This window comes from Dermochelys coriacea, chromosome 10, assembly GCF_009764565.3.
Source record: "Dermochelys coriacea isolate rDerCor1 chromosome 10, rDerCor1.pri.v4, whole genome shotgun sequence".
NCBI classification, from domain to species: domain Eukaryota; kingdom Metazoa; phylum Chordata; order Testudines; family Dermochelyidae; genus Dermochelys; species Dermochelys coriacea.
The window spans coordinates 31,015,023-31,025,029 of NC_050077.1; positions in this window are offsets into that span (position 1 = coordinate 31,015,023).

Consider the following 10,007-nt stretch of genomic DNA (forward strand, 5'->3'; position numbering starts at 1 on the left):
TTCCTTGTCTGCTTTTCTTATTGGCAGGGGTGGGGGAGGGTGAGTCGTCCTCTGAAGTGTTTCATGCAGATGAAACCACCTTGATCTTCTGCTTGGTGTATCAGCCAGGAGCGTACCTGGTCATGTGTCTTGGTAGCGAGTGTCTGGGATATGGTTACATGCTGTTCTGCAGCTGAAGGGCCCTTCTTTCCTATGTTAGCAGCTTGGCAAATACTAAAGGTTATTTCAGGGGCTGGGGGAAGATCCCAGCCAGTGTTAGAGGAAAAGGCAAAGGTGGCAAATTCCATAGGTAGGAATCTGACCCATTCCTGGGCACAGCCTCTCCTCTGCTCAACCCAAGCCTGAGGCACCGAATGGGGCTGCTGGGAGCTTAGAAAACAGCTACCACCTCAACATGGGGAAAGAAAGAGCCACCATGACTGTGTGCACCAATGGGCAGCAGGAAAGTTCACACCTCTTTGCACCCGAGTCACTGCAGCTGCTGCAGGGAAGAGCTGGACAAGATCATCATTCTATGCCCCAGAGGGCCTGGAAAGTAGAGGGGATTAGCATGGCCCTGCAGCTCTCTGGAGGGCAGGGGAAGGCAGGCTGTCCAACCCCAAGCTCTAAAAATCCTGAGATTGCTGTAAAAGTCAGGCAATGTACCAATATTAAATCACTATTTATTTTTGGTTGCCGTTAGGATGTTTAGGGGGTCACATTTTCAAGCTTTCCTCTGCAGCCATGAGAGCTAGAAACTTACTTTAAAACTAAAGCTGAGCCCCTCGCGATCACATGACTCCAGGAGCTGGCACATTAGGAAACACTCCAAGCAACAGGGAAGTTGGCAACAGTGGGAAGGGGAGCTTAAAGGAGTGTCTCTGAGGAAGGAAGGATTTTGATCTTTCTACAGCACTCTGGAGTTGCAGGATATAGGCTGAACAGGAGGCTGATGTTTGGTTACCCCCAGGAGCACACGATGAGTACAGAACAGGACAGGTCTGTGTGAAGGAGGAGCACCTGCTTTGGAGAGAGCAGAAGCCAGACCATTAAGATCACGGCTGTGGCTGTTTTGTGTGAAGAGTTTCTCTGCAGGTGAAGCAGTGTGGCAGATGGGACAGGCTGGGCATCAGGGCTCCTCAGTTCCATTCCTGCCTCCGCCATCCCCGTGCCGTGTGACCTGGGTAAGTCGTTTCCCCATCTGTAAAATGAGCATAGATATATAGTGACACTGTGGCTCTGTTGCAAAGTGCTTTGAGATCTAGGGCTGATACGCAGCTAGTGCCAAGAGGTGGTAGCCTATAACGTGGGGATGATTCTAGCCCATGTGCTCCCCATTGTCCTGGCTGTTTGCAGCACCATGTGAGGCTGGGATCCCTCAGGCAAGGGGAGACCGTAGTGCAGAGCAGAGGATGGGGGGAAATGATCAGGTGTAGGAGGACTCTGCACCTGCCTCTTTGTAGCATCAGGCGGCCCAGCCCCTGGAGCTGCCTGCAACATGGAAAACAGCTTTTGCCTCTGGAATAAACAATGACAGTGGGGGATGAGCAGGCAGAGGCTGACTGTAGAGCAGGGGTTTCCTCACAGCTTGATCGGAACTGAGCACTTCAGAGAGCAGAGGGGACTTAAGCCAGGCAGGGGCTGCTGAGTGGCTGGAGCCAGGGTACAGGGGCCCCAGCAAGTGTCCTGCACATGTCAAAACTGATGGGCAGTTTCCTGCTGTTCCAGTGCTGGGCTCCCCCCCCCCAGCTCTGCCAGTGCCCTAGGCCCCCTGCTGTTCCAGTGCTGGGCTCCCCCCCCCAGCTCTGCCAGTGCCCTAGGCCCCCTGCTGTTCCAGTGCTGGGCTCCCCCCCCCCAGCTCTGCCAGTGCCCCAGGCCCCCTGCTGTTCCAGTGCTGGGCTCCCCCAACCAGCTCTGCCAGTGCCCAGGCTCCCTGCTGTTCCAGTGCTGGGCTCTCCCCCCAGCTCTGCCAGTGCCCCAGGCCCCCTGCTGTTCCAGTGCTGGGCTCCCGCAACCAGCTCTGCCAGTGCCCAGGCTCCCTGCTGTTCCAGTGCTGGGCTCCCCCTCCAGCTCTGCCAGTGTCCCTTGGTCTTGACTCAATTCCATTTCCTATTCTAGGATGTTTGCATCGAGATGGATCCTGCATCTTTCCTCCCCCCTCCCCCCGGGATCTCTTGGGTCCCTGCCTTGGGGAGGGCCTCCAGAGGGGAAGAAAAGGGACGCTTCCTCTGGACCTCAGCATGCTGGCCACAGGGAGAAACGCTGCCATTCCCGTTACATGTCTCTCCTCCATGGCAGGCTGCCCAGGTGGAGGAGGCAGGTGCTGTATCTGGGCCACACTCTCCTGGGGCAGCTGGTCTCATGGGATGATGGCTGCACTCCAGGCCTGGCCCAGGCAGACTATTGCATGATATGCTGAGTGATCGGTGGTGTCTCCTCAGCCATTCATAAGGGAGTAAATGGAGCCAGAACTCTCCCGCTGGCTCATTGCCTGCATGGATCTTGGCTCGGGGTGCTGGAGCAGGTGTGTCATAGCCCGAGGCAGCATGATGCTGCTGCAGGTGGGGTGCTCCCTCTCCGTCTCCCTCTCCCGCCCCCCAAGCACTGGCCAGCAGAGCACAGAGCTTTGCACTGCTGCTGCAACATGCCCCCAGGCTCTGCACTGCTTATAAGCTCCCTTGTGGGCCGAGTCTCAGGGCAGAACCATTGACACATCCTTTGGAGCAAAGCAAAGGTGAACGGGTGCAAACGGCACCCCAGACTGCAGAGCGGTGTGGGATGGGGGGGCCACCTTCCAGCCCTAGGACTCAGGTAGTGCTCTGTGCACCTGAAATGGACTGGCCAGCAACTTGCTCTGGGCCCACCATGCACTGTGGTGCAGGGTAACAGGGCTTCTCGGATTGTCTCCTCTCTTCCCCATCCAGTGATTCCTTGTCCCTCCCAGCTCTAGCCTCTGGGTCTCCCTAAGGCTTTCCCCTCTCCTCTGCCTGTTGGTTTCTCTCTCCTCCTGGATCGTGGTTCCCTTGCTGGATTGAGTCCATCCCTGGATTAGATAGGGATCCACTGGACTGCCACACCAGGCAACGTTTCTCAGGGGACATGGGCCTCGCTTGTCCTCTAGTCTACGGAGCTGCTGAAGGAGCTAGCCCCAGCATTCTCTTCCCCCGGGAGCAGTCAGTGCAGCCAGGGTCCACGCCACCCTTTGCAAAGAGGAGACGCTGCTACATTCCTAATGCCCAGTAGGATGGGCCCTGGACTGAGGAGAAAGAGGACAGGAAGGGTGGGCCAAGGGGTAGGATGCTAACCTGGAACTCTGGAGAAGTGGGGTTAGTTCCCTGCTCTGCCAGAGCCTTGCTGGGTGACCTTGGGCAAGTGGCTGTTCTCTACCTGTGGCCTATAATAGTCTAGTCTCCTGTGGATCTTGTTTCTGTTGCTGGGATGGCAGGCTGGGGTTGGGTGCGGGTGGCCTGTGTTATACAGGGCCTCAGACTGGATGACTTAACGGTCCCTTCTGGCCTGAAACTCTAGGACTTGCCTCTCTGGGCCTCAGTTTCCCCATCTGTCCAATAGGGATAACAGCCCTGCCCTGCCCCGCCCGGCAAGGACGCTGTGAGGATAAATACACCAGAGGCTGTGAGGTGCCCAGATGTTACAGCGACGGGGCCAGATACGTCCCACAGCTGGACGCTTGGTGTCTGGACCAGGGCAGCAATCTGGATGGGGAGAGGATCTAGAGGGTCGGTGGGTGTGAGTTAGGGTGGGGGCCTTGCAATGCTGAAGAGGGCAAGATGACAGAGGGAATGAAGTGAGAAGAATCCCTTTCCCCTTCCCATATAATGGGGCCTTGCTGAGAGCGCACGCAGAAAGCAGCTGGTGGGCGAGTAGCACTGGGAGCCTCCCCAGGAAGGCAGTGGGATGCCATTGACCATTCAGTCCCACTAGGAATAGTGTGACCCACTGGTGATGTGCACGCTGCATTTGACAGCGGGTTGACACTGGATGGTTGCCCCAAGGTAGCTTGTGACCATGCTGCATGGGTCTGTGTTGCTCAGTGTTCAACAGTCCTAGAGTTCAAGGCCAAAGAGATCCCCTACTCTGAGCAGTGGTGTTCACTTTCTCCCAGTGGCCTTTGTCTTGAGCCCTGGGACATAGCTGCATGGTTCCCACTCAGGCCTCCACTCCTGCTTTGAAGCCAACTTTCTCCTTAGTAGTTTGTTCCCAGGGTTAATCACCCTTCCTGTAAAACCCAGGCCTTAGTTCTCACTTGAATTAATCTGGCTTCAGTTTCCAGACGCTGCTCCTTGACTGACCTTGGCATTGCTGGCCACTTCTCACAGTCAATAGGGTTAATTACTATGTGAATATTAACAGCTGCCATGCAAGCAATTAAGCCTGGCAAGATCAGGCATGGGTACGTTAAGGGGAATTGCCGGTTCTGTTGCAGCTGGTATGCGGCGTCAGAAGGGTGCTCTCAGTTTGGTGAGAGTGTGGGCTAGTGGTCAGCACAGGATTGGACTCAGCGGGGGGAGTCAGCTCTGCCACTGATGTGCAGTGACACTTTGGGCAAGTCATTTAATCTCGCCGCACCTCAGTTTCCCCTTGTGTAAAATGAGGCTAATCGGCTTGCCCCACCTGGTTTATGGGGCAGATGCTGACTTCCTACCAATGGCTGCCATTCAGTCTGATGCAGCACCTCGAGCTATGCACATCAGACCTGCTAGCCCATGGCTTCCTGGATGTGGAGGATGATTGGATGGGGTGGGGGGCTGGGTTTGCAGAGCCCGGCTGCTCTGGTGATCACCTTAGAGATGCCAGGGTAGGAAGCACCATGCTGGTACCTGTGACCCTGAGATGCGCCTGCTCGCCTGGGTTCTTGCGGGGCCATTGTGTCACCAGCAGGGTCCTGGGATGCTCTGGTGCCCTGAAAGCCCAGGCATTGGCCAGGAGGGTGTTTCCATCCCTCCCAGAGGTCAGCACCTGCCTGCAGGGGAACAGCTGTGGTCATCTTCCTTTCACAGGAGCGCTGAAGCAGCCCGCCGTGGTGCCGACGGAAAAGCCCTCAGAGGGCACAGGCCGGGCCCTGCCAGCAAGCATAGCATCAGATCTGTTGTCGTTGCTTGTTGCTCCTCAGCTCTCAGGGTCTGAGCAGCCTGAGGCAGGGGCTTTGCCCTATAGCCCCCTGGGGCTTTGCCCTGTGTGTGCACTACTGTTTGGACAGGGTGTGTGTTCAGAAAAGGGCTGCCAGGGACTCAGTGTGATGTGCTCTGATCTGATCTCTGGAAACCTGGCTAGAGCCTTGGAGACGCATTTCAGGAGCCCTCGCCCAGAATCTGCTCTGGGTGTCTGATTCCAATCTGGATGGGAGGAATCCACAGCCATGAGACAGATGGTCACTGCGGCCTCCCCCTCTCTCCTGTAAGGGGCTTGAAGGGATTGCAGGGACCCCGACCATCAATGTGTTTTCCCCCTGGACTTCCAGCAGAGCAGTTGGGAGAATCCTTCTTCCTCCCCCTCCCTCCCCAGCAAAACAGTGAGATTAGGGCAATCTAGGATTGAGGTTTCTTGTGTAGTGTGTGCATGAGCGCAGCAGGGAGAGCGAGGGTGCGTGCACTCAGCAAGAGGGGTGTGTGCCTGCAGTGTGTGCATGTGTAACCCACACATCTCCTGGATGTGGTGCTCTGTCCCCTCTAGTGGCACTGAGACCACTTAGAGCAGGGGTGGCCAACCTGAGCCTGAGAAGGAGCCAGAATTTACCAATGTACATTGCCAAAGAGCCACAGTAGTACATCACCAGCAGCGCCCCTCCCCGCTCCCAGTGCCTCCTGCCCACTGGCAGCCCTGCCAATCAGCACCTCCCCAACCTCCTGATCAGCTGCTTCTTGGTGTGCAGGAGGCTCTGAGGAGGAGGGGGGAGGAGCATGGGCACTGCAGGCTCAGGAGAGGGACCTGGAAGGGGTGGAGTGGGGGCAGGGCCTGTGGCAGAGCCAGGGGTTCAGCAGTGAGCATCCCCTGGCACATTGGAAAGTTGGCGCCTGTAGCTCCAGCCCTGGAGTCACTGCCTGTACAAGGAGCCACAGGTTGGCCACCCCTGATTTAGAGATTAGCTCATGCAGTAGCGGCTCATGCATTTAGTTGCAGAGGTCCCAGGTTTGATCCCCCCCTGAGGACGACCCGGGTCTGTCGGTGTTACACATGCACTCAGCAAGGGGAGAGGGTATGCAGTGTGTGCATGCACTCAGCGGGGGGGAGTGAGTCTGGGCTGTGTGCTGTGTGTGACCATAGGATGGACTAGCTCATGTGTGTATGCCTCCTGTTTTACTGCCTGGGTTATGCAGGTGTCACTGAGATCTGCCCCCTGATGGCAGCCCTGCTCCTCTCCTGTCATCACTGCTGCCACCCCAAGAACAAATACAGCTCTGGGAAGAGTCCGTTACATCCTCCCAGCTCCCACTGCGATGGCACCAATGGCACCCTTATCCTGGGGGCACCTGGGCTGCTGTCCCCCTCTCAAGCTGTCCTCCATTCCAGTTACATGCCCAGGCCACAGCTGGTACAAGCTCCAGGCAGCGCAGCTGCTCCTCTGCCCAGCCACTCAGGCCTCAGTTCCAGCCCTGCAGCCCCGCGAGCAGAGCACGCCCAGTTGGCTCTGCGGGACTGATGGAGCAAGGGCCATGCTCTGAGGCAATGCCAGGGGACAGCAGGGCTTCTAGCCGAAGGGGTGGGGCAGAGCAGCCAGGGCTGGGCAGAGCAGCAGGCTGGAGGTGGGAAATACATGGGAAGAGCAATTAAAGACCCTTCCAGAAAGTCAGGTTGGAAAGCGTCGGGCCTGCAGCTGTAGAGGTGGGCTGGTTTAGGGGCTAGTGCACTGGGCTGGGGCTCCGGTGGCCTGGGTCAATTCCCTGCTCTGCCACAGACTGCCTGGGTGACCTTGGGTGAGTCCCTTAGGGTCGCCAAGCCTCTGCTTCTGTAGCCACAAAATGAGTGTAAAGTCCCTGACATAGGGGAGGTGCTCAGATACGACAGTGGCAGTAGCCTTCCAATGTCATTTGGAATACTGCGTGTGCACCACTGCCCTCTGTTGGATAGGATCAGAACTGCTCAGCTGTGTGTCATCATCCCTCCACTAATGCCAAATGGAGATTCTTCTTTGACTCAGGTGTCAGTGACTGGAAGAGAAGGAGGGTCTGAACGTAGCCTCGGTGCTAGCTGTGAAGTTCTGAGTGGCTGTGGGGATGCAGCACGGTGACAGCTGTGAAGTCTTAGGGTATCAGAGAGCTGTGGGCAGTGCTATAGGTCTCACACCTCAGCATTTTCAGCTCCCCTAGTTTCTGACAAGCAGATGTGGGTCCACATGGCAGCCTGAGGCAGTTTCCTGGCCCAGGATCTCCCTGTGCAAGGATTGCTGTGGAGCAGCATCTGCCAGCTGCTGCACTCCATAAACCACAGGAATAAAGCTGGCTCTGTTTTACTCCTGTCACATGACAAAGGCCTAGGAAAAATGCAGCAGCCAGAGCTGGGGAATGCAACAGGAGAGAGAGGAGGCTTGCCATTAACAGAGCTCTTACACCCTGCCTTCCAGTAGCAGTGTCGGGTGGGACGGACACACCGTTCTCTTGCAAGGTGTATGAAATCCAGGTGTGCTCCCTGTACAGCCCCACTGACGCCCAGTCTGGCTAGGGACGAATGGGATTGCCCACGCTCCTTTCATCCAGCCCCCGCTCCCAGTGTGGCCATGGCATGATTTGGCTAAGCCTGGTGTAAGGGCATCCAGTGCTGGTGCAAGGAAGATCATGGGGCTGCTGGTGTTAGGAGAGCAGGCCAGCTACTTCAATCAGCCACGGTGGGAAAAGCTGACAGGAGCTTGCCTGAACTCATAGAGGCATCCAGCCATCGTGTTGGTACTGAAGCAGCAAACATGCTCAGGAATGACCCCCTGGTTCTTAGCTCAGCAGGTACAGCCAGCAGTGGACTGTCAGCCCATCTCTGTGAGCATGTGCCTCTAGCCAGCAAGCTCCACCAACTCAGGTGAACGGAAACTCATCTGATGTGGGCCTTCCGGCCGACAAAAGGGTGCACCATCTGCTTCGGTGTGCCCTGCCTCTGCCATCACCCAGAAACAGAGCCATGGAGAGCCCATGGGCAGAGACAAGGATGTTAAACCCACAGTGCTGCCCAGCCCCTTTCAGCCTGCCTTCCCGCCCTGCAGTGAGGCGGAGCAGGGTTTGGTTCTGGTTACCACACACACTCTCCCCCCCTGCCCCCCGCAGGGGTGCTGATGGGCAGGGGGTGGGAAGCATGCCCTAGGGGAAATAGGTTTCAGAGTAGCAGCCGTGTTAGTCTGTATTCGCAAAAAGAAAAGGAGTACTTGTGGCACCTTAGAGACTAACAAATTTATTAGAGCATAAGCTTTCGTGAGCTACAGCTCACTTCAATGTTTCCCTGAATGTCCCTACAGCTTCACACCCTGCACAGACTGTTTAGCACATGAGTTTGAGAGGCTACCAATGGAATGTGTGGGGGGAGCGATTTCCTGAGCAGGGACATGCTAAGGCTAAACACGAAGCAAGCTCTTTAAAGAGCCCCATGTGGAAGGAACCTGAAAAATAATTACAGTGGCTGAAGAAGCCAATAGGTGTGGCGGGGGCTCAGCAAGCTCGGAGGCCCCCAGTCAGCTAGGTACTTAAGCTTAGCTTTAAGGGTGTGAGAGATGCCAGTGGGGCTGCACCTGTGCTTAAAGTCCAGCCTGTTTGAGCGCCCTGCTGAATGGGGCTGTGGTCACAGGGATCTGTAAGCAGGAATGGTTTTGTTGCTCAGCACTAAATCTTTGCAGTTGCACATAATTTTCTCAAAAAGAAAAGGAGTACTTGTGGCACCTTAGAGACTAACAAATTTATTAGAGCATAAGCTTTCGTGAGCTACAGCTCACTTCATCGGATGCATCCGATGAAGTGAGCTGTAGCTCACGAAAGCTTATGCTCTAATAAATTTGTTAGTCTCTAAGGTGCCACAAGTACTCCTTTTCTTTTTGCGAATACAGACTAACACGGCTGCTACTCTGAAACCTGACATAATTTTCTGTGGCTAAAGGTACATGCTGCCCTTGCTGCCCCACCCCTCTGCTTTCTGTCCCTCTTCCTCACCACCCATCACTCTGTTTCCTCTGAGCAGCCCTCCAGCTCCCTCCCTCCCCCACTTCTCTCTGCTTTTCTCCCTTTTGCTCTGTTTTTCCCTCATGCTGCTCTTGCCTCAGCTATTTCTGGCTCTGCAGGGTCAGCAGGAGCGCACTGCACGGGGCAGGGCTGCCGAAGGAAACTGAATCACACCCAGGCAACATGCTTTCATGAGGGCCCATCTGAGCTTGATGTGTGGGGAGACCGATCACCCTAATGAGGGTTCCTCGGGTTCCGTGTGCATCGGGCTGGCTGTGCTGGGGCCCAGCTACAGACGGGCGCTCATTGGGATGCTGTGAGATTCGTCAGTTTCCCTTCTAAACCAGCTCCAGACTGGCGAACTGATTTGCCAATATCTGAAGGGCAAGGAACATGCCAGAGCTGCTGGAAGCTTTGGTGGTGATGTACAGGGGAAAGAGTGCAGAAGCAGATGGCTCCTGCCTGGTGCTAGGAGGCGCTGTGCTGCGGGGAGGATGGTAGTGGTGATTTGCTAGGGGGTGCTATCCCCTGAGTTGGTGCAGAAGCCCAGCATAGTGGAGTAGGAAAGCTTTTTGCATGAGAAGTAGGATCAAGGCCCTGCCCATTTGCAGTCATTAGAGCTCCTCCAGTACTTTGTGTGAGGGGGGTTAATTGGGGTGTTCTGGCCAAATGCTAACTTGGGTCAGTCCATTCTGCCTAGGAAACTGCCCTGTGGTTTCAACTAGCTGCAAGGCTCCTCTCCTCTTCCTGGTCTAAACTGCTGTGCCAAAGATTGTGCGTGCCACCCCAGTGATGGCTGCATTCCACTGGGGCTTAATGTCACTGCTACGTTTAGACTGTGTCAGTTAAGTAGCAACCGGAGGCCTTGATCGCGGTCGC